This window comes from Globicephala melas, chromosome 1 (genome assembly GCF_963455315.2).
Source record: "Globicephala melas chromosome 1, mGloMel1.2, whole genome shotgun sequence".
Taxonomy (NCBI): domain Eukaryota; kingdom Metazoa; phylum Chordata; class Mammalia; order Artiodactyla; family Delphinidae; genus Globicephala; species Globicephala melas.
Window position 1 is genome coordinate 169,355,478 of NC_083314.1, and position 23,369 is coordinate 169,378,846.

At 44.4% G+C, this 23,369-nt stretch overlaps 1 long non-coding RNA gene and 1 other non-coding gene across 3 annotated transcripts; both read right to left on the bottom strand.

Annotated features, from left to right (window-relative positions):
- Window positions 1-892: 892 nt before the first annotated feature.
- Window positions 893-1,002, bottom strand: LOC115867235 (U6 spliceosomal RNA). Its single transcript, XR_004045016.1, has one exon. It is a non-coding gene; the product is annotated as a U6 spliceosomal RNA (small nuclear RNA).
- Window positions 1,003-5,375: 4,373 nt separating this feature from the next.
- Window positions 5,376-13,258, bottom strand: LOC138842881 (uncharacterized). 2 transcript variants are annotated; one of them, XR_011377847.1, is made up of 4 exons: window positions 13,153-13,258; window positions 12,112-12,166; window positions 10,706-10,905; window positions 5,376-8,233 (listed from the first exon to the last, which is right to left on the bottom strand). It is a non-coding gene; the product is annotated as an uncharacterized lncRNA (long non-coding RNA). The 2 variants fall into 2 exon arrangements; XR_011377846.1 differs by lacking the exon at window positions 12,112-12,166 and having other exon boundaries at window positions 13,153-13,257.
- Between the last annotated feature and the right edge of the window lie 10,111 nt (window positions 13,259-23,369).

The following is a 23,369-nucleotide window of genomic DNA, read 5'->3' on the forward strand; positions in this document are numbered from 1 at the left end:
CTGTAAGTTTCTGCCAAGCTCTTATGGGTTTTGTGAAATCTTATCATTCACAGCACCGCAAAACAAACAATTCTACGTACACTTCCCTGTTTCTGCCATCAATTTGCACCTGGGTTGGTGGATCCACTTTCAAGACCAACAAAGGAAAACTTCTTTAGATTCATGCTAGAAAAGACCTTACCTTGTTCCACTGAGCTCATAAACTGCTGGGAAGCATTGGGGTTTCTCAGTGTAGGTTCACAAGTCAGTCTCTAAGAAGATATCTACCCCATGCAAACACCCAGTGAACCAGACTCTTTTCTTAAAGGGTTTAGTAGATATGACAGCACTAGTAATATTGATAAAATGAGTGCACCAAACCCCTCTCTATGCAATATCACTATGAGTTAAAGCTTCAGACACACACATTAACAAAGTGACCAAAATTACTCAATGATCCCATTTTCTTCACAAGAAGCCAAAACTTAAAGAAGCAACTCCATGACCCGTGCTGCAGGTAAGTAATATATTTTCAGTCTAAACTGTCCTGGAGGCCTGTGACAATGCTTACAGCTCTGTAAAAATGGACAATAAAATCTTTAAAAGAATTTTCCGAGGTCAAACTAAAAATTTAGCACTATCTAAATGGTGCTTGATGAACTAAAATTCTAGTTTAAAAAAAAAACGTTATTTTAATGAACAGTGACTTTCTGAGTCACTGGTGTCTCCAAGGTACTTTTGTGGGGGGTTTTTTGTTTTGTTTTGTTCTGGGCTTAAAGAACAAACATTCATTTCCCAAAGATCTGGAGGCTGGGAAGTCCAAGGCAAGATGCCTGCAGATGAGGTGTCTGGTGAGAACCCACTTCCTGAGTCTTAGAGGGCTGTCTTCTGCTGTGTTTGAGTGAGGGAGCTGAAAAATATGGAACACTTCACGAATTTTCATCTCATCCTTGTGCAGGGGCCATGCTAATCTTCTCCGTTTCATTCCAGTTTTAGTACTATATGTGCTGCTGAAGTGATCACTTCAAGACACCTTTGGATCTTAATCACTCACTTGTTCTTTGATCAAATGGAAAACCACTGCATTAATTCCGTTTGGGCAAGTTGTCACTATGACCTTACTTGGTCTTGTTGCTTCTTGCTGGAGAGATTCTTCTCTACTCCTGTCTCTATAAGTCAGGGGCTTTTACCGGTGATCGTGACCTGACTGTAAAATTCTAGTTTCTAAAAAAGCAGAATGCAAGGCTATTAGTTGGTCTAGAATGAGTTTGTCTCAAAACATGTTTTGTTAAATACGTTGATTTCCTGAGCTGACCACTGACCAAAGTAATATTCTGCTGTCTCTGTCATTAGTAGCTTTAACCTGCTTTTCTATCTCCCAATCCAAGGCTGTCCCCAAAACTTCATTAGATGAACCTTAAATCAAAATACCCAAGTTCTGAGGACTGCATCTATCTCGAAAAAGAACATGACATTCTAATTTATTTAAACCTCACTTTACAGATAATCTTGGCTCAGAATTAGACAAAAACTTAAATAGAAAACTCAATCAAACAAGTTATTCACATGAAGTCATAAACCAGCAACCATCCACCCATGCACCCACCCACTCATTCAGCCCACAAATATTATTGAGCACTTACAAAGTGCCCACGTGCAGTATTAATTGCTTGGAATGGCTCTGTGAGGAAAACAGACAAAATCCCTGCCCTTACGAAGCTCCCATTATAGTGGGGATGGAGGGAGGAGTGGGGGAACAGAGAAGGGTGCTGCTCGGCTGGTGCCAGTACCTCTGAAGGGGGTACAGTGAGGCTGCTTCTGCAGGTGTTATAAACACTGCAAAGTGGATTCAGCTGCTGCTACAGGAAGGAACTGCCACTGCTGGGGTGAAGATCTGTAGCTGGAGAGATGTTCACCGGAACAGGAAGCAAACTGGGAGGAGCAAGTCCCTTCCTCCTCCTCCATTCTGCAATCTCCCTCAGGCATTGTCTATGCAGAGTCTAACGGGGACCAGCTGGCAAAGCAGAAATGTAGTTTGCAGAGTCCCAGCACCAGCATTGCAAAGAATATAGGAAGGTGAGTTGGAGCTAAAATAGCTTGTAACTGGCACAATAATGAAAAGATAATTTAGGTTAGAAAATGATAAGGGCTTTGGGGGGAAGAACAGAGCAAGGTAAAGAGGATCAGGAGAGTGTTACATTTTAAATAGGTCAATCAGGGTGGGCCTCATTGAGAAGGTGATTTTTGAGTTATAACTTAGAGTGATGAGATGCACCACTAATCTAACAATGGTCCTATCCAAGATGTCTTCCAGTCAGTCACTGCACTGCCAGTAATTGTCCAAGGCCAGCAAAATTCACTCCTTCAGGCCTTTCTTACCCAGATTTATATTTGAGACAGAACTCCTCCTATTTCTCACATTTCCTTTCCCAATCCTATGTAAACAGATGCTTTAAACTGAATCTCAGGAACAAAGCCCTTTCCTAAAACTGAAAAGATACCTGATCTGAGGAGGAATCACCTGGCATAACTCCATATTCCAAGAACATTCTAGAGAAAGCTTCTTCTCCGAAACACTTACCAGTTACACACACACACACACACACACACACACACACACACACACACACACACACAGAGGCATTCTTCAGCCTATGAGACTATTGATGCCAAGGCTGGGAATAAGCAAATTTGTGAAAGTTGTCCAATCATCTAAGAAACCATTTTAGGGGGAATTCCCTAGTGGTCCAGTGGTTAGGATTCTGTGCTCTCACTGCCAAGGGCCTGGGTTCAATCCCTGGTCAGGGAACTAAGATCCCATGAGCCGTGTGGTGCAGCCAAAAAAAATTTAATAATAATAAGAGTAATGCTGCACCTTTGAGCTTTCAGAAACCATTTTAAACATTTGCATATTCCACTATGTAAAATATAAGGGCTTTTCAGATAAAAAGTAAAAGCCTGGGTAGAGTGACCCACAGAACCAAGTAGCCTTGAAATACAGATTAAAACCATGAGGAGACATCACAACACTCCCATCAGAATGGCTGAATTAAAAAGACTGACTAATGTTCACAAGGACTTGGAGCAACTGGAATGCTCATCTCTTGCTGGTAGGAATATAAGGTGGTGCAACCTCTTTGGAAATCTGTTTAGCAAAATTTTCTAAAGCTGAATATATGGCTACCTTCTCATTCAGCAATACCAATCCTAAGTATATACCCAAGAGAAATGGTTGCACAAAAAGACATGTACAGAATGTTCCTAGTAGCTTGACTTGTAATAGCCAATGACTGGGAAAAATTCAAATTAGTCAACAGATGAATGGGTAAATAAACTGCGGCAGAGGCATATAATGGGCTGCTACTCAACAGCAATGACAACAAAACAGCCCTCTGTACACTTGTCCATGCAGGACCCTATGGGGCCTTCCTGGGACAGACCTCCCTATGTCCTGCACCTTCCTCTTGTTTGTAGAAAAACTTTAGCCTCCTAGGCCTTCCCCAAATTCCAAAGAATAAATTTAATCAGAGAAGTGAGAAAATGCAGAAGCAAAGGGAAACAGTCAAGCAAGACAAAATAATAATAGTTTAGCCGTTAAACAGAGTCAGGGACGTTTAGTTCCTCCTCAAGTGCTATAGATAATATTCTGAGCTATATCCGTTGAGCTGTTTTGCAGATACTGAAACCCCCACCAGATGGAAGAAGTTAACTGTATGCTGTCTGCAAGCATGGAGACCCCAGACCAGTTGGAACCAGAAGGCTGATGGTGTTGACTCCCAGTTACCTCACTACCAACCAATCAGAAGTATGTCCACAAGCTAGTCATGCACTCCATAATCCCCCTCCCTTACCCTGTCTTTAAAAACCTTTCCCTGAAAGCCATCAAGGAGTTTGGGCCTTTTGAGCATTAGCTGCCTGGACTCCTTGCTTGGCGCCCTGCAATACACGGTACATATTCCTTCACCACAACCGGTATCAGTAGATCAGCTTTACTACACGCGGGCAAGCAGACTCAAGTTTGGTTCCATAACACACTCAATAACTTCGATGAATCTCAAAAACAAAAATATTGTGCAAAAGGAGCCACACACAAGAGCACATACCGTATGTGCAAGAACAGGCAAAACTGATGATAATAGAAGTCAGAACTGTGGTTACCTCCAGTAGCGGGGTGGTATGGACTGGGAAGTTTTGAGGAAGCTAGCTGGGTTGCTGAAAGCATTCTCCACCTTGATCTGGGTGATGGTCATGTGGATATGTACATGTGTGAAAATCCATCAAGCATTTAGGATTAGCCTGGCTATGAACTTTGTAATCTGTGTGTTATCCCTCAATAGATAAAAGAAAAAGAGAGGAAGAGAGGGAGGCAAGCATCTTTCCTTAGGGAAGCATGGTAAGAAATCAAATAGTCTATAATCGTCAGCTGACTGCTCAAAGAGAAGTATGTGCTCAAATCTATCAGATATGACGCAGCTTCATCAATCAAGAGAAACACATCAGAACAAGCCAATTATAAACAAAATTCAAGCTGCTGTAAAATCTTTGAAGGTTATTCTAGTCAGCTCCACAAACTGGACAAGTACCCTTAAAAAACCCTTTAACATACTAAAAAGTTTGTCCTGTGTTTCCTCTTATATGACAAATAGTGATGCCTTAAATCTTCCTATGGACAAATTAAAGCAAGTCCTAATCAAAAAGGCACTTAACCAGATATATACATTAATCAAAAAAGGAAACAAATAGTTCTGATATAATTTGATCAGTATTCTTTAGAATAGTAGAGGAGAGTGTGGAATTTGGCTGGCGCTCAGTGTTTGAACAAACAGTTCAAAAATTATGCTTCTCTGTCTCCACAATAAAATACAAATATCTGAAACCACCTAACCGAGTGGATGACATAAGCCAGTTCATTAATTGCAAGACATTTTTCAGACAGCTGGTCAGCTACACAAGTCCCCCACCCCTACCCCTACTGAAGGACAGTTCAGGAGATATAAAAAAACATTTGATTAGTAAAGAAACAACACAATGTCCAACATCAAGGGCTATGGTAAGTAGTGATAAAGCCATATCGTGTAATATTGTGTAGCACTTAAAAATCATGGAGTAGAAGTCTACTTATTGACATGGCCAATAAACACATAAAAAGATGCTCAGCTTCAATGAAAATCAAAGAAAAGTACATTTAAACCTAAAGAAATGTATTTTACAAGATTATCTGTAGTAAAAAAAAAAAAAAATCTAGGAACAAGCTAAATGTCCATCCACAGGGGAATTTTGTAATAAGTTATAGTGTACCTATACTGTGGAATACTACACAGAGCAAAGAGAATGAAGCAGATCTAGGTGCACTGACAAGGAAACACAACTATTGTATATAATGAATTATTTTGAAATTTTATTTTATTGAAGTAGAATTGATTTACAATGTTGTTAATTTCTGCTGTACAGCAAAGTGACTCAGTTATACATATATATATATATACATTCGTTTTCATATTCTTTTCCATTATGGTATCACAGGATATTGAATATAGTTCCATATGCTATACAGTAGGACCTTGTTGTTTATCTGTTCTATATATAATAGTTTGCATCTGCTAATCCCAAACTCCCAATCCATCCCTCCTCCACCCCCCTATAATGAATTACTTTTAAAGCCACAGAAGAATCTGTATAAAGAAGCTTTTCCACTTAAATTTCAATGTCTATAGATGCACAAAAAGAAAAACTCGAGAAAAAAGAATGTCAACACTTCCCTCCACCAACAGATGGCACCGACTATAGTGAAAGGTCATTTGAGACCTGCCATGGTGAACAATACAGTCCATGACTCAACTGTGTTGACATCCTTGTGCCCAAGTAATTGTTCACACGTTGTCAACCCCATAATAACCAATAAGCATAACACCCGTGAGAATCTTGAAAGCACTAATAAGAGGCAAAATTACAAAAGTAACCAATGTAGAAATAACATTTACTTTGAAAGTGGTGAGAAAATGAGGAATGGAAAGTTACAGGTGCATCTGGAAGGAATTGTCACCGTGAGAACAGTTTTAAAGCACAAAAAAATAAAGCATGCAATAAAGGAAAAGAGCTGTGTCTATTCAACCCAAACTAAGCAGAAAAGGAAAAAAAAAGAAAAGTGAGACTGATGAAATGGAAAAAGTTTCAATCTGTGGCTAAATGATCAGGATCAAATCAGCTATTGATCAACTAATTTGTCTGGAAGTAAGAAGTGGAAAGAGTTAAAGATTAAGCCCAAATTGACATCAGCTCTTATGAACTTAAGGAGAGGGAAGGGGATGAGCCCCAGGGCTGGGAGCACCCCCTACCCCAGTTAACCCCAGGTGACAGAGGATGGCTCCTGGTGCCGGCCTCCCCCCACCAAGCAGCTCCACTGCTCTCGGTTTCCCCTCAACTGCCTAGAGAGAAGAAACCTTGAGAGGCGGCAGTCTCCCTAAATTGATTCCCCAGCCCTGAAGATTGGAGAAAGAGGGAAGAGTAAATCATGTTTCTGTTTGCATCCTAACCCTTTTAGGGCTTTTGAATGGCCAACATCACCCCACATGAGACAGGAGGGATTCGACAAAAACTGGTTAGAACCTACTAGGCCCAAGATGGCGGAAGATTCGACTTCCAGTAGACCTCGAGCCTCATTATACGCTCATTGTAATACATTAGCATAAGCCAAGTGACACACGCACAGGTGCCATGACAGTTCCGAGGTTTACCTAAAAGGCCAAAAGTGGGCGGTGGCCCAATTCTGGAAATCCCCACCCCTTCTCCAAAATAGTTGGAATAATCCTCCCACTCATCAGCCTATGAAATTACCCAGCCCATAAAAACTAACATATTTCGGGGCGCTATCACTTTCCAAAACGACCCTATGCCCTGGGACCAGTCTCCCTTCTCAGAAGGACAGCATTCTGTCTATGGAATGTGTACCTCTCTAAATAAACTTGCTTTCACTTTACTACGGCTTGGTCTTGAATTCTTACTTGTGCAAAGCCAAGGACCCTCACTTGGCAGCCTATCCCATCCCTATCGGTCACTTGCCCGAGACCTGGGACATGACCATCCTCTCGCGCCCCGTTTTCCTGCAACACATAGGCACCTGCCCTGGAGGAAGGTGAAGATTTGTTCTAAGACACTGGGGGCGTGTGAGGGTGGGCAGGGAAGCAAGGCAGACCCATAAACCAAACCAAACGAGCCCTAGTCAAACAGGCAGTTATCCAAGTATATATACAAATCCATAAACGGAAGCAAAATCATTTTTCTCCAGACCCACTCCCACCCCCTCCGCAGGCCTCACTTCGCACGTGCCCCCCTCCACTTAGCTCAGAAAAATACCTGGAACAACAGTGATTCATCTTAACACACAAATATAGAAGGAAACATAATTAACTGCAAATACTATGGCAAATACTAAGCCCACATATAAAAATTGAATATCACTCGAAATTCAGGCTTGAAATTATCACCCTTGGTCACCCATGGGGCAGGCAGGAAGTCTTTGGGTCCTGGGTTTTCGGCTTTGTGCCCTGTTTCCACCTCTCTTCCCCCACCCCCCCTCCATGGGGCTTCCTTAATTTCCGAAAAGTCTGACCTCATCCTGAGAGCCCATTCACTTACCTATCACATACAAGAGGGCCCTTCCACATCATTTTCCATTTACTAGAATTTTCTTTTCACCATTTTTTCCCCCTCAGGAGGAACTTTTCCCTCCTTCTGGGAAAAAAGGAAAAAATTCCTTTCAATCAAGAGGTCAGTGACCATGACGTCCAGAAATGGTCCCCAATAAAGAGATTCATGGGTGAACAGGAATCTCCAAGAATTGCCACAATAACACACAGGGGTTTCCTTCTAAGGTTTGTGTGCACAAATGTGGTCCCATCAACAGAGAGACTGTGGTCCAACACTGACACGTGTGAAGGAGAAGGATGCCAGCTGCCTCCTTTCTGGGGTTCCTGGCCGCCTCTTGTATCTCTTCCAGGGCTGCCAGGAGGTGGCGTCTCCCATGTTCTCTGCCGACAGCCAACCACTCCGGACTGCACATCTTGTTGCTCCTCTTGGACCAAAGCCCCCCGTCTGCAGCCCCCACTGTGTCCTCAAATGCCGCCCAAACCAATGCTGTCCAAGGCACTGGTCCATCGGTCCTTGTCACATTGGCCTGGACACCAGCACACCTGTGACTCGCCACTCATCCGTCCGTAGCTTTGAGTTTCCCAGGCCATTGCCAATTCCTTAGCAACTGTCAAAGATAAACAAAGCTGGACATGAGTTAAAACGGCAAAAACAGATTTTATTCAGTAACTACCGACAGTAGGGGTATTGCTGAGCTCCACGCACTTTGCGCAGAGGTGACTAGGGCATTTTAAAGGGAGAATGAGGGAGTAGGGAGGGGAGAGACTGGGAGACTGGAGGCCCTATCCTTCCTGATGAGTGCCTTTCAAAGGGATGACTCTCAGGTCCTTGGAAAAGACACTCCTGAGTTGTAGGAGTTACATATACATCTCAAAGGGACAGAAGGAGAATAAGCCTTCAGAGACCTAGGTCAGGCATTGGCTAAAACAAACAGTAAATTCTTTTGACAGCCCTGAGCTTTTCCAGACAGGAAGGAACTCAAAAGCGGGTTCTGAGGTCTCAGGGACACAGCCTTAGGCTGCTAGAAGCCATGCTAGGGTTGGTCGCGTCTCTTAGTGTAGGGGTTTGGATGCAGTCATCGTGTGCCAAGAGTTCTTGCATTTCTCCTTACCTATCACCCAGATCCACACCCTTGGGCTCCCGACCTTGCTGTTGCTACCTGCCCGCCTGCCACCCACCTCAATTCTTGTCCACAAGCTGCCAACAGCACCACCCCAAATGCCACTTGGACATCTGACTCTGCAGCCTGCTTATCAGCTGCTGGCAGGGGAAGGACTCAACTTTCTCTTTGCTTGGGTTTCTGGTGCCACAACTCTCAGCTTTTACACCAGGAGCTTTTTCCTTCCCCAGTGTAACCATGAGCCACTAGCAAGAGTTCCAGCTACTGCCTCACCCTGTGTGGAGGAGCCACCGCCCACACCTGTCCAAGGCCCCATAGCCGAGCCTGGCATGGCCACATTCCTTCTTCCCTATTGTCGCCTGTCCCGGGGAACACAATTCCACCTACAAGTGAGCTGATGTGGATCCATTAACCCCCCACCCAGTCTATTCCCACCCCGACACCAAACATGCCCAGGTAAATTCAACCCCCAAGTGAGAGCAAAGTTCAAATTATTTTCCCTGGTGCACCTAGGCCTATGTAAATAAACAGCTCTAACCATGCAGGAGGGTAGAGTTTTACAGTGTTATCCAGTGTGGTTTTTGTTCCTGAATCCTTCCCCTCATCAAGAAGCAGCTAGGGCATTTGAAGCTTACCCTCCAGGAAGTCATGGAGAACGCAGCAAAACAGAAAGTCAATTCTTAGCTTTTTTAGTTTCAAAATAGACCTTTGAAATTTATGGCCAAGGTCATATTTGAAAAAAAGAGGGTGGGGGTGGGGAGGGGAAAAGGCTGTTGAATTTTAAAACCTAAGTCATGAAAGATTCAAAGCACAATATTTATGTCTCAATAAATTCAGAAGAACATGCAAGAAAGTAAAAGCAGTTTTTCCAGCTGCAGGATTGAGAGGAGAGAGATGAGTTGGGGAGGAGAGCAGGGAAGCTTAAGTGTTAGTGTGTCACTGAGAAGGGGCCCTGCTCCCTGCCATCTTCAATCCCTGGCCCATTCTCAAGAATAGAATTGGCAGTGGAATCCCGTAAAGGCTCACAGGGGACCCAAGAGCAGAGAATCACCCTTGCTGAGGCCCCAACCAACGCAACAGTTGACTGCAGTTGTATGAGCAGTCCCAGCCAAGACCAGCAGAAATGCCGCCCAGCGCAGCCCAAATAGCTGACCCACAGAAACCTGAGCAAATAATATGATTGTTGTTATAAGTCACTGAGCTTGAGAATGGCTAATTACACAGAAACAGATAAGTGAATTTGGACAAAATCGCTTTATTTGTTTACATTTGTACTGGGAAAAAGAAATAAGCAACAATCATTTCTATAGCAAGAGGGTTACGTTTTTAAAGATGGGTAAACCTATGTATGCTTTCTATATGCAGAGAAAATGTCTGGAAGGTCACAAAAGAGACTGAATGATGGCTGGAGAGAGGAGCTGCGGGAGAGGGAAGCATACTTTCCACATGTTTGAGAGTTTATAAACGTGCATTACATTTATAATAAAAGGAAATTCACTGAGTACTTGGCTATATACCAGGCACTGTGCTAGGCATTAGGATCAAAAAATTGAGCTAGACATTGTCCCTGCCCTCAGAAAGCTCCCGGCCTAACGGTGACAGCCATGCAAACAGACCACTGACAGCAGAGAGAGGAAAGGCATAAAGAAGCAAATGGACAATTTTATGGGGCGGGGCAGGGAATGAGCACGCTGGGACAGACTGAGAAAGTTCACAGAGGAGGCTTAAAAATAAGTCAATGCTGGTGGCATAAATGGGGGAGGACCTGAGAGGAGGGGTGGAGGGGGGAGGCACGTCCCACCTCTGGGCTTCAGACCTTCCCTCATTCTAAAATGAGGGAATCAGGCTAAGTTATCTTGGACACCACTTCCAGTTCCGAAGCCCTAGGCCTTCCTTCACCTTCTCTCCCTCTGTTCAGGTAGCATATTCATCACACGGTGAGAATAAGAAAACGAATACCATATGTAGGCGAAGTTCAACATGCGGAGAGAGCTGTAAACTGGGACTCAGGGATGTGAGTTTCTTACTCAGACTTCTGCAGGCAGATATTGTTTTGTCTTCTGTGATTCAAACACCACATGTGTGAATTTCAGAGGTCCCGTGTAGGGGAGGAAAAATATTTCCTCTACCTATCTTAATTAAGTTCCTCAGTTGGGGCTCTGTAACAAAAGATAGATTAACAAGAGAAAACAAACAGAATTTTGTCAACATGTATATTTCATATAAACATGGGAGAAACTCAGAGATGAGTAATTTAAGGAGGTAGCTTAGAACTCAGGCTTAGGTAGCTTATGTAGCTTATCTTTGTTCTTCAACAAAGAACAATAGATTTGTAGAGCAATGGCAGGTCAAAAGAAAGAAGTTTTAGGCTTCAAAGGGCAACAAGCTGTGTGAAAGTAAATACATGGGGGAAAATTAATGGTTGGTTGGTTTGTTTGTTTGTTTGTTTACAGTAACGTTTGTCTCTGGTCTGATAAGAGTCCAGGGTCATAGTAAAGGAAAATTTATATCCTGCCTTTAAGCAGAACTGGGGAAGGTATAGAGAGCTTTTCCTGCATTTGCTATTTCTTAATTGCCTTCAGCTCAAAATAATTCTTACATTAAAAAGGGATATTTTGACATATTCTCATTTACTTCACAAGTTATGTAGACCAGCCATCCATCTGTAGATGGAATCACTGAAAAAAAATGGGGAATTACAAAACAGAGGACAGTGTCTTATCTTGGCACCCAAGGCAAGTTCCTAGAACCTCAGCAAACGGTGCAGTGGGTTGGGAAAGAACACTGGAGTCAGGAAACTGAGTTCAAATCTGGATCCAGCTGTGTGACCTTGGGCAAATTACTCACTCAATGATTCTGTTTCTCCATTTACATGTTATTTACAAGTAACTGAGCCTCTATGAACCCACTCAAGACTTAAAATCAATTTCAAACATAATCACATTAAAACACACACACACCTCTGAAGGCAAAAATGAGTAATGAGTATTTTTCCTGGAATTATAGTACACATCACATAGCAAAACTTCCCCCAAATCTTGGCTTTGTAGGGGAGGAAAAATAATTTGCCTTTTACACTTATGAGTTCTTAGCTGAGACCCTTGTAATAAAAAATAGAGAAAAGCATAAAAGAAAAAAGCAAACAGAAGTTTATTAACATGTATGGCTCATGTATACATGGGAGATACCCAGGAAAAATGAGCACCCCAAAGAGGTGGCTTTAGAATTCAGGATTAAATACTATGTTCATAGGGAAAGAGGTAAGGGGATGTAGGCCTCTTAGGGGAGAGTATGTAATTTGGTGGAAAGATGAATGGGCTCTTAGAAGAATATGTGGGAGATAAGATAGTTTGTGACAAAGTTACCTGGGTGTGGTATTGACATCCAGTCTCCTCTCCTATGATAAGAATGAATCTTCCCCTGTTAACGAAATTCCCAGGGAGGGGATTTATGACATCTGAGTTTCTTTGGGAGGATTTATCTTTAGGCAGATAGGGGAGTTCAGAGAAAGCCTGTCCGTGCATTTGTTGTTTTTCAAATGCCTACAGTTCAAAATAATAGATATATCAAAGCAGCATACTTTGGGGCGCGGCATGGCCTAAACGCCTACAGTCATATTTTGTGGTGGCATACTCTACAGCCTTCAGCTCTTTCTTCAAATTCCTCTTCCTTTAGCAGCTGCCACAGTTGTCCCTCTCTCTGTCTCTCTCACTTATATCTTCCAGCCCCTCTTCACCCTCTTAGCTGCTGATGCCCCTCCAGCCTCACCCCCCAGGTCCAGCTATTCCTTTCTTATGAAGAGCAGTAACTCCACCTAACACCCTCCTTAGATGATTATCTACAACTATTCATTAAAATACTTTTGGTCTCCAAGACTGGATGAAGAACACAGACCTTGCCAAGTGTTTGGGAGGATTAAATAAGAAAAGTATGTCTAGTGCTGAGAGAGAGAGAGCAGATACAGCAGATATGTGTTCCTCTTTTTGCCTTCCTTTCTCCTGGACAGTAGTGGATATTCAGAAGTGGAAAATGGGGCAGAAAAGCAAGCTGCCTTAAGGAGAACTGTCAACCACTGAAAACCAGACTTTGTACTGAGATTTTGGGGTGTGTGATTGAGTCCCCTCCCCACTACACACACATCTTTCTAAAGTACCCCCAATCCCCCTTCACCCAGTCACACTACTGCCCTTAAACATTCTTCCTTGTGGCCACTTCACTACCTGACTCTTTCCCCACCTGTTCTTAGCTACCTACCAGTAGGTATCCATGGAAACGTCCCTAAATAGGCAGGCAAGTTACTCACTGATAAAGGACCCTGCTCTCCCTTCTTGCTACCTTGAAATCCTTGCTCTACCCTTCTCACAAGGTATTGGTAGTGTCACCAAACCAAACATGGGTCCACTCACCCAATGTACAGCAAAGTCAATCTACTGACAGCAGGTTGCAGTAAAGGAGAGTGCAGCTTTTATTGCAGGACACCAAGCAAGGAGAATGGGCAGCTCATGCTCAAAAGACCTAAACTCCCAGATGGTGTTCAGGGGAGGGTTTTTAAAGGCCACATTTGGGGTGAGGGTTGCAGCTCACAGACTTTCTTCTGATTGGTTTGTGATGAGGTAACAGGATGGTGTTTCAGGAATCTTAATCATCAACCTTCTGGTGGCAACCAGTCTAGGATCTACATAATTGTGGTCAGCAAGGAGTCACCATCCTCCATCTGAGTATGTGTGTGTGTGTGTGGGGGGGGGGGTCTCAGTATCTGAAGAACAACTCAAAAATATGCATCAGATAGTTATGTATATCCCTTGAGGAAGAACTAGGACTCTGTTTTATCCACTGAACTATTGTTTCTAGACTGCTTTTCCTTTTTTTCTTCATTCCCTCACCTCCTTAATTAGTAATTGCTTGATTCTGTTCTTTGGAACTCAGGGAAGTCCTAGGAGACTAAAGCCTCTTTCTACAATCAAGAAACAGGGGACACAGAGGGGCTTTTGCACCTGGGAAGGCCCCACAGAATCCTGCTCAGTTTCAATCCCTGCTTTTCTTTGATACTCCTCAATCCTGAGGGGAAGGGGGTGGGATAATGAAGGGAATACAGTTTTGAACTGAGAGGTTAATCATAAACCCAGCATGGGAACTCGGTTTTAGGGGGGCTCAGTTTCACTAGTTCTAGTCCCTGTGAGCAAAAACCAATTGCACCCAGTCAGTGCTACCTCAAAACATGCTATGTGGCAGTTTCTTCTAAAGTTAAACAGTATTTACCACATGACCCAGCCATTCCACTCCCGGTGTTACCCAGAAGAGGTTAAAGTACATGTTCACACAAGATTTATACACAAATGTACATAACAACTTTATTTGCAATAACTAAACACAGAAAACAGCACAGATGTCTATCTGCAAGAGAATGGACGAGCTGTGGTCACATTACGGAGTCCAAGCTTGTACTGCCCACCACACAACAGGCCAGCAAGTCAAGAGACAAGTTGTTGGACAAGGAAGAGTGAATTTACTCAGAAAGCCAGGAGACCAAGAAGTGTAGTGTCCCAAAGAACCAACTTACCCGAGTTAGAATTCAGGCTTCTTTTCTACTAAAAGGGGAGGGTGGGCTGGGGGGGTGGCGGGGGAAGGAGGTAGCTGGTTGCTGTGAACTTCTTGGTGCTGGAACCCTTTGCTCCTGCAGCTGTCCCTGTAGGTCAGGTCACCGTGTTCCTATAAACCTCCCACAAGACAAATGTTATTCTCTGTTCTGCAACTTTTCATGTCTATAGGAATGGAAAAGTGTTACACATTTAAAGGTCAGAGCCTTGAGGATGGGCTATCTTGTATATTTCAGGCTACAGGCAACATTCTTTCACAAAGGTGCAGAGTCAGCATGACTCAGCACAGGCAACAGCGCTCAAGGGTTAGCGCTAAAGGACTAGATCCAATATGGAGTCAGGCTTGTTCTCTGTTACAGTCACTCCATACAATAGCACCAGCAATAAAAAGGAATAAACAGGCAACCACACAGATGAATCTCAAAAACGTTATGCTGAACAAAAGACACATGCCACAAAAGTGCACATACTAGATGGCTCTATTTACATGAACTTCTAGAAAAGGCAAAATGAATCCATGGTGACAGACAGCAGATCAGTGGCTGCCTGGGCCCAGAGGTTGGGGAGGTGGGAGGATAACTGCAAAGCAGCAGGAAGAAACTTTGGGGGGTGATGGAAAAGTTTTATATCTTAATTGTAGTGGTCATTACCCAAGTGTATATACATTGTCAAATCTCATTGAACTGTACACTTAAAATGGGTGCATTTTATTGGATGCAGATTCATCAGTAAAGTTGAGCTTTTAAAAAACTGTTCTGTTTCTGCAGGTCTCAGAGGCAGGCTCTGAATACAGCACCTGGTATGTAACAACTGATAGTAGTTATTCCAGTAGCCCAAGGAAAACCATTCCCAATCCCAAACCTGGGGTGCCCTGGAGAACAACCCCCAGAAGTCTTTCTCACCCAGGGTTGGGTTTGTGCAAGTTCAAAAGCTGATTGAAAGGGGTTTCCTAACTCAGCTCTTCCTGCTGTGCCGGAGAGCAGGCCTGAACTATTTCAGGCCCAAAGGCAACATCCTTGAGAAGTTCTATCTGGAAGGAGTGGGAGATCGCCATGGCAACCTGTCCCAGGCCCAGCCCTGGCCAGCCTCCAAGGCACACAAATAAAGCCATTGGAATGTGGTGCAGGGCAAAGGGTGGGGTGGGGGGAGAAAGTTGCCAAGTTTCCATGAAAACCAATAATGTGAGGCCTGAGGCCCTGGGAGCTGTCAGGGAAGCTTGGGCCCCCACACGATCAGCCCCAGGGAAATATAACACGTTCACAGACAGACAGACAGACAGACTTGTACACACACCCTGCTTGGAGAACAGCAGCGCTGCTTTTTGAAAAAAGAGGCCTGATGAAATGAGAGCCCTGGCTTTAGAGCCTGACAAACAGCCCTTCCAGTGCCCAGTGATACTTCCTAGTAACCTCAGGCAAGTTTCTGAGCCAGTTATCTACTTGGCCCACTCCCTCCCCTCTTTGCGCGGAGGTCACCTTCTCCCTGAGACCTTTCCCGGTAACCTTACATCAAACTGCAGCCTCCCCTGCCCCAAACGCCTGCTCTGCTTTATTTCTCTTCAGGGCACTTAGCACCACCTGACATATGAGACATTTCACTTATTCATCTCCTTTGTTGTCTTGTTCGTGTCAGTTCCACAAGGGCGGGGATTTTTGTCCGTCCATGCTCTCTCACCAATGCCTAGAACAGTGCCTGGCACATAGTAGAAGTGCACAAGGAACATGACGGAGCATGGACTTCTCTGTACATCAGCTTTCTCATCAGCAAAATGGGGATAATTCTACCACTGTGGGGTTAATGGGAGGGTTAAAGGAGTGGGTTTAAGGCTGTGAGGTAGGTGCCCAGCCCTTAGTGGGGTTCCACTACGGCAGCTCACAGTTAGAGTCTTCATTTAGTGAGGCTTAATCGTGAGCAGGTTCCTCATTACTGCCCTTCTGCACTTTGGTCCACATTTAAAAACAACTTTCCTGGGTTCTTACTTGCTACCCTGACCCGAGTCCAAGAACTTACCTGTGTCCATGTTCTGCAAAATCACTAGATATTAAAGACAATGTAATCAGAGATTTGATGCACAGAGGCATTTCTCTCTCTCTAAATATTTGTTAGGAGACTGAGCAAATGAACTAATTAATTCACAGGAAAACAAGGTCTTAAAAATGTACAGATGGGGACTTCCCTGGTGGTGCATTGGTTAGGAATTCATCTGCTAATGCAGGGGACACGGACTCGAGCCCTGGTCTGGGAAGATCCCACATACTGCAGAGTAATTAAGCCCGTGTGCCACAACTACTGAGCCTGCACTCTAGGCCCACAAGCCACAACTACGAGCCCCTGTGTCACAACTACCGAAGCCCGCGCACCTAGAGCCCGTGCTCTGCAACAAGAGAAGCCACCGCAGTGAGAAGCCCGTGAACCGCAACGAATAGTAGCCCCTACTCACCGCAGCTAGAGGAAGCCCTGAACACGCACAGCAACGAACACCCAACGCAGCCAAAAAACTAAAATTAATTAATTAATTAAAAAAATTTTTTTTAATGTACAGACGGTCTGTACAGGCAGGAAATGTTTAACCTGTCAAAGGAGAGAACAGGTATTTCTTGCCTTCTTAGACTGTGCCAGGTGGCGTGTTAGGCACCTGACATGTCTTACATTGTTTCATCCTGTGTCAGCCTTACAAGGAATGTATCCAAGAATGAACAAACTGAGGTCAGGACACTGGCCTGAGGCCTCAGAGCATTAAGTAGTGGGACAGGAGTTGAACCCAGAGCTGACAAGCCCCACAGCCTGTGTTCCTCCTGCCACCCCACCCCACCTCCTTTGAAAATTCATTTGGTAAAAGGCCTCTTTGCCAAGCTAGGGACTTTGGATACATTCTGTTGGCAATTCTTAAAAAAAAAAGCAACTGATTATAACTATATGGGAACTACTAAGGAAGGAGGAATTATTTCTGCCTGAGATAAATCAGAAAAGCTACTGAGGGGAGATGGGACTGTTTCGGGACTTGTATTTCTATTTCATTTAACTCGTGTTTGCAGAGGTTATCACAGGCTTTTGGTTCCAACACATGACAATGAACAGCACCTTCTATTCATATGAGTTTTCCATCTTGTCATATTTTCAGCAGGTCATTCCTTTGGGATCCGGTACTTTTATCTATAGCCGTTTACATCACTTCATTGCCAGCATTTATCATGTTCTGGCAACGGCCACTTTCCGAGGGGCTGAAGCCTCCAACTACAAACCTTTAAGAAAGCAGAGAGTGTGGAGTTTGGAGCCTGCTTGAACCAATTCTCCTGTTCAGTGACTTCACAGAGGTGGCTTGAAATTAGCCAAGATGAGAGCATTTACTCAGCAGAAACCGACAAATGCTTTAAACCCAGGCTCTTTTTTGTTTCCCCTAGAGAGTCGGTTGTTAAACATTGCACCAACACACAATTGGCTTAGCTATTGTGAAAGAGCAGAGAGAATCCTGCATACAAGTCAGAAAACTTGAGTCTTAACCTCGTGATATTACTAACGCACTTCAACCTCAGGCAAGTCATCTCACCTCTGGGGCCTCAGTTCCCTTTTCTATTAAATGGAGGGAGATTGACTAGATTCAAAAACCAGTACTGCGACCCAGCAATCCCACTACTGGGCATATACCCTGAGAAAACCATAATTCAAAAAGAGTCATGTACCAAAATGTTCATTGCAGCTCTGTTTACAGTAGCCAGGACATGGAAGCAACCTAAGTGTCCATCAACAGATGAATGGATAAAGAAGATGTGGCACATATATACAAGGGAATATTACTCAGCCATAAAAAGAAACGAAATTGAGTTATTTGTACTGAGGTGGATAGACCTAGAGTCTGTCACAGAGAGTGAAGTAAGTCAGAAAGAGAAAAACAAATACCGTATGTTAACACATATATATGGAATCTAAGAAAAAGAAAAAAAAGGTCATGAAGTACCTAAGGGTAAGACGGGGAATAAAGACACAGACCTACTAGAGCATGGACTTGAGGATATGGGGAGGGGGAAGGGTAAGCTGTGACAAAGTGAGAGAGTGGCATGGACATATATACACTACCAAATGTAAAATAGATAGCAAGTGGGAAGCAGCCACATAGCACAGGGAGATCAGCTAGGTGGTTTGTGACCACCTAGAGGGGTGGGATAGGGAGGGTGGGAGGGAGGGAGACGCAAGAGGGAAGAGATATGGGAACATATGTATATGTATAACTGATTCACTTTGTTATAAAGCAGAAACTAACACACCATTGTAAAGCAATTATACTCCAATAAAGATGTTAAAAAAAACCCAGTATTGTTAGGCTCCCAAGTTATTCCTCAAAAAGAAAACAGTTTAGAAGTTCTTCAGGCAATCTTCAATATTAAAAAGAATGAAAGAAAGAAAAGAAAACCATGCATGAATCCCCTGATAAGACCCAATAGGTTAACTTAAGGAATAAATTGTGTTTACTGGTTAAAATCTTTCAAAATCTGAAACTCAGGGGAAAGACAATAAAAGCAGGCAGCCCTCTGCTCCCCTCAATCCAATATATTGAGCACCGGAAATGGAGCAGTCACTGCTGGTCACTGAAGCTATCGTGCTGGGGAAGACACAGTCCCTGCTCCCGGGAGTTTGCAGACTAGGGAGGTAGATAGACAAGCAGGCGAGCATCGTAATAAATGGGATCCACGCTCTGATGCAGGAAGAACCAGGCTTTAAGGGAGCACAGAGCAGGGGCACTATCAGTGTTGGGAGAGTAGAGGATGGCTTCTCGGGAGAAGAGACATCTAATGGGAATTAAAGCCCAGAGGTCAAACAGGGTAGGAACACTGGGGGAATTTTGCAGGCATGGGAAGTAGCTGAAAAGCATGGGACTAGCTGATGATGGAAAGGCACACAGGGCCTTTTGTATCAGGTAAGGGAGTTCAGAATTTATCTTTAGAGTACCGGGAAACCATTGAAACGTGTGTAAACAGGTGAGTAATTTGAACATTACAGAGCTCATTCAGGCTGTTATGTTGGGCAGGAATGGAAAGGAAGCAACACTGGAAGCTGGGGGACCAGTTCCGAGGCTCTTGCAGCAAAACAAGAGTCTGGTGACTTGGTAGAGTGTGAATTCATTAGGGCGTGTGTAAGTACCCTGAGGCTGCTGTAACAAAGTACTGTTACGAACAGGGTTCTTGGCCTTCCCCAAGCAATAGAAATTGACTAGAGGCCAGACCAGAAATTCAGTCATGGTTTTATTGGCTCCTCTGCTGCAGCAGGGAGGAGTGAGAACAAAAACATGTTCCCTTGCTTGCTCCGTCACCAACCGTCACCGAGGGGGTGGAGAGCTTGTTTCTTACATGGGGTGAGGGTAGGGATGCGTCCAGAGGTCGGGCCAGAGGGGTGGCTTAGGTGGTGTTGTGTGCAGGGGGCATGCGCTGCTTTTGCTCCCGACACCCTGTTTTTTCTCCAGGCTCTTCAAAAGTGGCATTTGGGTTTTTCGGTCTCTTTGTATCTTTGGGGTCCAGAATTTGTCCCAACTGCCCATGCAGGCAGTTATTTTTAATCCCATATAGTTTCTTTGTACTTTGTTGCTCAAGGAGAGGTGTGTCAGGTGCAAGCATTGCAGCACAGCAGCACAAGTATCCCAGGTCCCAGCAAAGGGTCCCAGGTCCCAGCCTGTCTCAGTACCACAAATTTGGCGGCTTAAATAACAGAAATGTATTCTCTCACAGTTCTGGAAGCTAGAAGTCTAAAATCATGGTGTCAGCAGGGCTGAGCTCCCTCGGAGACTCTGGGTAGAGTCCTCCTTCCTTCGCCCTAGCGTCTGGTGGGGCCATCAATCCTTGTGTTCCTTGGCTTGCAGCTCTATCTCTCCAATTTCTGCCTCTGTGTTCTCCCTGTGGGTCTTTGTCTCTTCACATCGTATTCTATAGACACCAGTTGTATTGGATTAAGGATCTACCCTGCTTCAGCATGATCTCATCTTAACTAATTGCATATGCAACGACCTTATTTCCAAATAAGGTCCCATTCTGAGGTTCTGGGGACTAGGAGTTTTGTGGGGGGTTTTTTGCGGTACGCAGGCCTCTCACTGCTGTGGCCTCTCCCGTTGCGGAGCACAGGCTCCGGACGTGCAGGCTCAGCGGCCATCGCTCACGGGCCCAGCCGCTCCGCGGCATGTGGGATCTTCCCGGACCGGGGCACGAACCCATGTCCCCTGCATCGGCAGGCGGACTCTCAACCGCTGCGCCACCAGGGAAGCCCAGGACTAGGAGTTTAACACAGCTTTTAGGGGGACACAATTCAACTTGTAATAGGGAGAGATTTAAAAATTGAATCAATAAAACTAATAAATTTATTAGGTATTGGGGGAGGGGCAAATAAAGGTTAGAAGTCAAGGGTTGCATGTTGATTTCTGAGTAGATGGTGGTCAAGGGAACCAAGTAGGGAACACAGGAAGGGAAGTGGATTTCAGGGAGAAAGTGATGAGTTTCATTTTGGATGTGTATCAATTTAAAAATGTGTTCCCCAGCAAAAAAACAAAAACCCAAGGCTATGGGGGTTTCCTTTTCCCATATAACAAGACCAGAGGCACGCAGTCCAGAGCTGGTACAGTTGTACCCCATTGCCATCAGGAAGCCATGCTCCTTCTGTCTTTCCAGTTGCCAACATTACCATGTAGGGCTTCACCCTCCCGCCTGTGTGTCCTGGTCACCTACAGGCTATTCCAACTCCAGCAGCTACATTCCAGACAAGCAGAAGACGAAGGAGGTGAAAACACGAGGAAACTGTTAGAAAAGCAAAAACATCCCAGAAACCCTAAGTCTGTGTGTCATCTGGCCACCTCTGCCTGCAACGGAGACTGAAGCAGACAGTACTTTCGCTGGCACATTGCCACCCTGAACAAAATTAGGGCTCTGTTAAAAAGAGATAAAGAGAGAGTAGATTTGAGGTAGAAAAGCAGCAGTTTCTGCCACAGTCCATCCCTTTGGCTAGCCAACATTCAAACACATCCTTCTTCCCATAAATAAAAAGCACTTACCCCTCCCCAAGAAATACAGCTGCAAAGTTCCATCTCGTCACCGACTCCAGTGAGAAGTCCAGGATCCTTAGAGGCTTAGAGTCAAGATGTGGCTTCCCTTGAGCAAGGATCCATAAGCTTAAAGCTGAAAGACTAGTTTCTCTCCCCAACAGTAGTGAGTTATAAATACAGTTACCGATGTAGATATAGATATAAATAGAGATAGGTATAACTGAAGTGATCACTTATACAAGTGATTGACTGATCACATTTTCAAACCTCTTTGGGAAGAGGGGAGCATGGCAAACACCCAGCTGCCACTGGTCCTTGGTGCTCATACAATCCCACTGGGCAGGAACAGTGAGCATTCACTGTCCTGGCAGTGGAACTCCTTGGTTAGCTCCTTAGCAGCCCTCGTTCTGGCCTCTGGAAGGATTTTCCTTGTTTGCTATTCCGTACTGAAACCAGATAGCACTTTTCAGATGGCGCTTGAACCCAGTCAAAACTCAGATTGGGACTTGAACCCATGATCCCTGACTTAAGAGGGAACTTGAACCCACTGTCTTTTTTTTTTTAATACACTTATTTATTTACTTATCTTTGGCTGCGTTGGGTCTTGGTTGCTATGCCTGGGCTTTCTCTAGTTGCGCGAGCGGAAGCTACTCTTTGCTGCGGTGCGCGGGCTTCTCATTGCGGTGGCTTCTCTTTGTTGCAGAGCACGGGTTCTAGGCGTGTGGGCTCCAGTAGCTGTGTCACGTGGGCTCAGTAGTTGTGGCGCACGGGCTTAGTTGCTCCACGGCACGTGGGATCTTCCCGAACCAGGGCTCGAACCCGTGTCCCCTGAATTGGCAGGTGGATTCTTAACCACTGCGCCACCAGGGAAGTCCCCCCACTGTCTTTTACTTGAAACCACTCACCTGGTGTCTGGACTTACTGAAGCTCAGGTTCTTTGTCTCAGAGCAGAAAGAATTCAGCAGAAGGCAAAGCAGCAGGCAAAGAGTAAGTTTATTAGCACGAGACGCTTGTGAGAGATACAAGCGGGCAGGTGAGAAGGCTCTACCCCGAGGACTGAGAGGACTTTATTTTTATAAGCAAAAGAAAAGTGGGGAGGGGGAGAAGACCACCTTCTTCCTCATTTGGGTGTAGATATCAAGGCTTATGTCATTAGTTCCTCCTTAAACCCTATATGTTCTAACCGGGACTGCCATGGCGCCATTTAAATCACATGTATATTAGCGGAAGGGTGGTAACATATACTAAAATCTGGTAATTCATCTCAGGTTTCAGTATAATGCCTCCTTTCACTTAGTTTTTTTCCCCTTTCACCTCTATTCCTATGTTGGCTACAGGCAGAAATGCTACTCTTCAAGGACCATTAACTTCCTGACTTCATGTAACAAGATTCAGACCCCATATCTATTGTCCTGTGTTTCAGGTTTGTGGCTTGAGTGTGCCTGGTCTTCCTTCGAGGTAGCATAGATTGTTACTAGGTTACTGGATTCTTTTCTTGAGTGGTAATTAGCCTACAACAGTCTCCCAAACTCCCTTAAATTTCCCTCTCTGTCTTTAGTCCCCTAAGTGGAATTTTTTGTTAAAATACATTTATTTATCCTACTCTATCCCTATCCCTGTGACTGCACCTGATTCGGGCACTGGGAAGAATACCCTTCCTGGAGGCTGTCAAGCTTCAGCAGACACTGCTGCTCACATAGATCAGGTCCCATCAATGCCTTGGGGGTTTCACAGGCTGTACTGAACAGCCTGGGGGATTCTTTGATAATCCAAACCTTCAAGATCTTAGCAGGCTTCCTCTATTTGTTTCAGTTCTATGAATAACCCTCATCAAAAGATCTTGCCCAGCTCTTTTCCAGAGCTGAAAATTGGCAGAATATGCCAACCCCAAATATGCTACTTTGCCATAAGGATTATTTTGAGCTAAAGACATTTGCAAAGCAGCAGGTACAGGAAGGACACTCTGACCACCTGTGCCCACCCCCTACCCATTGCACTTTTCTTCCTG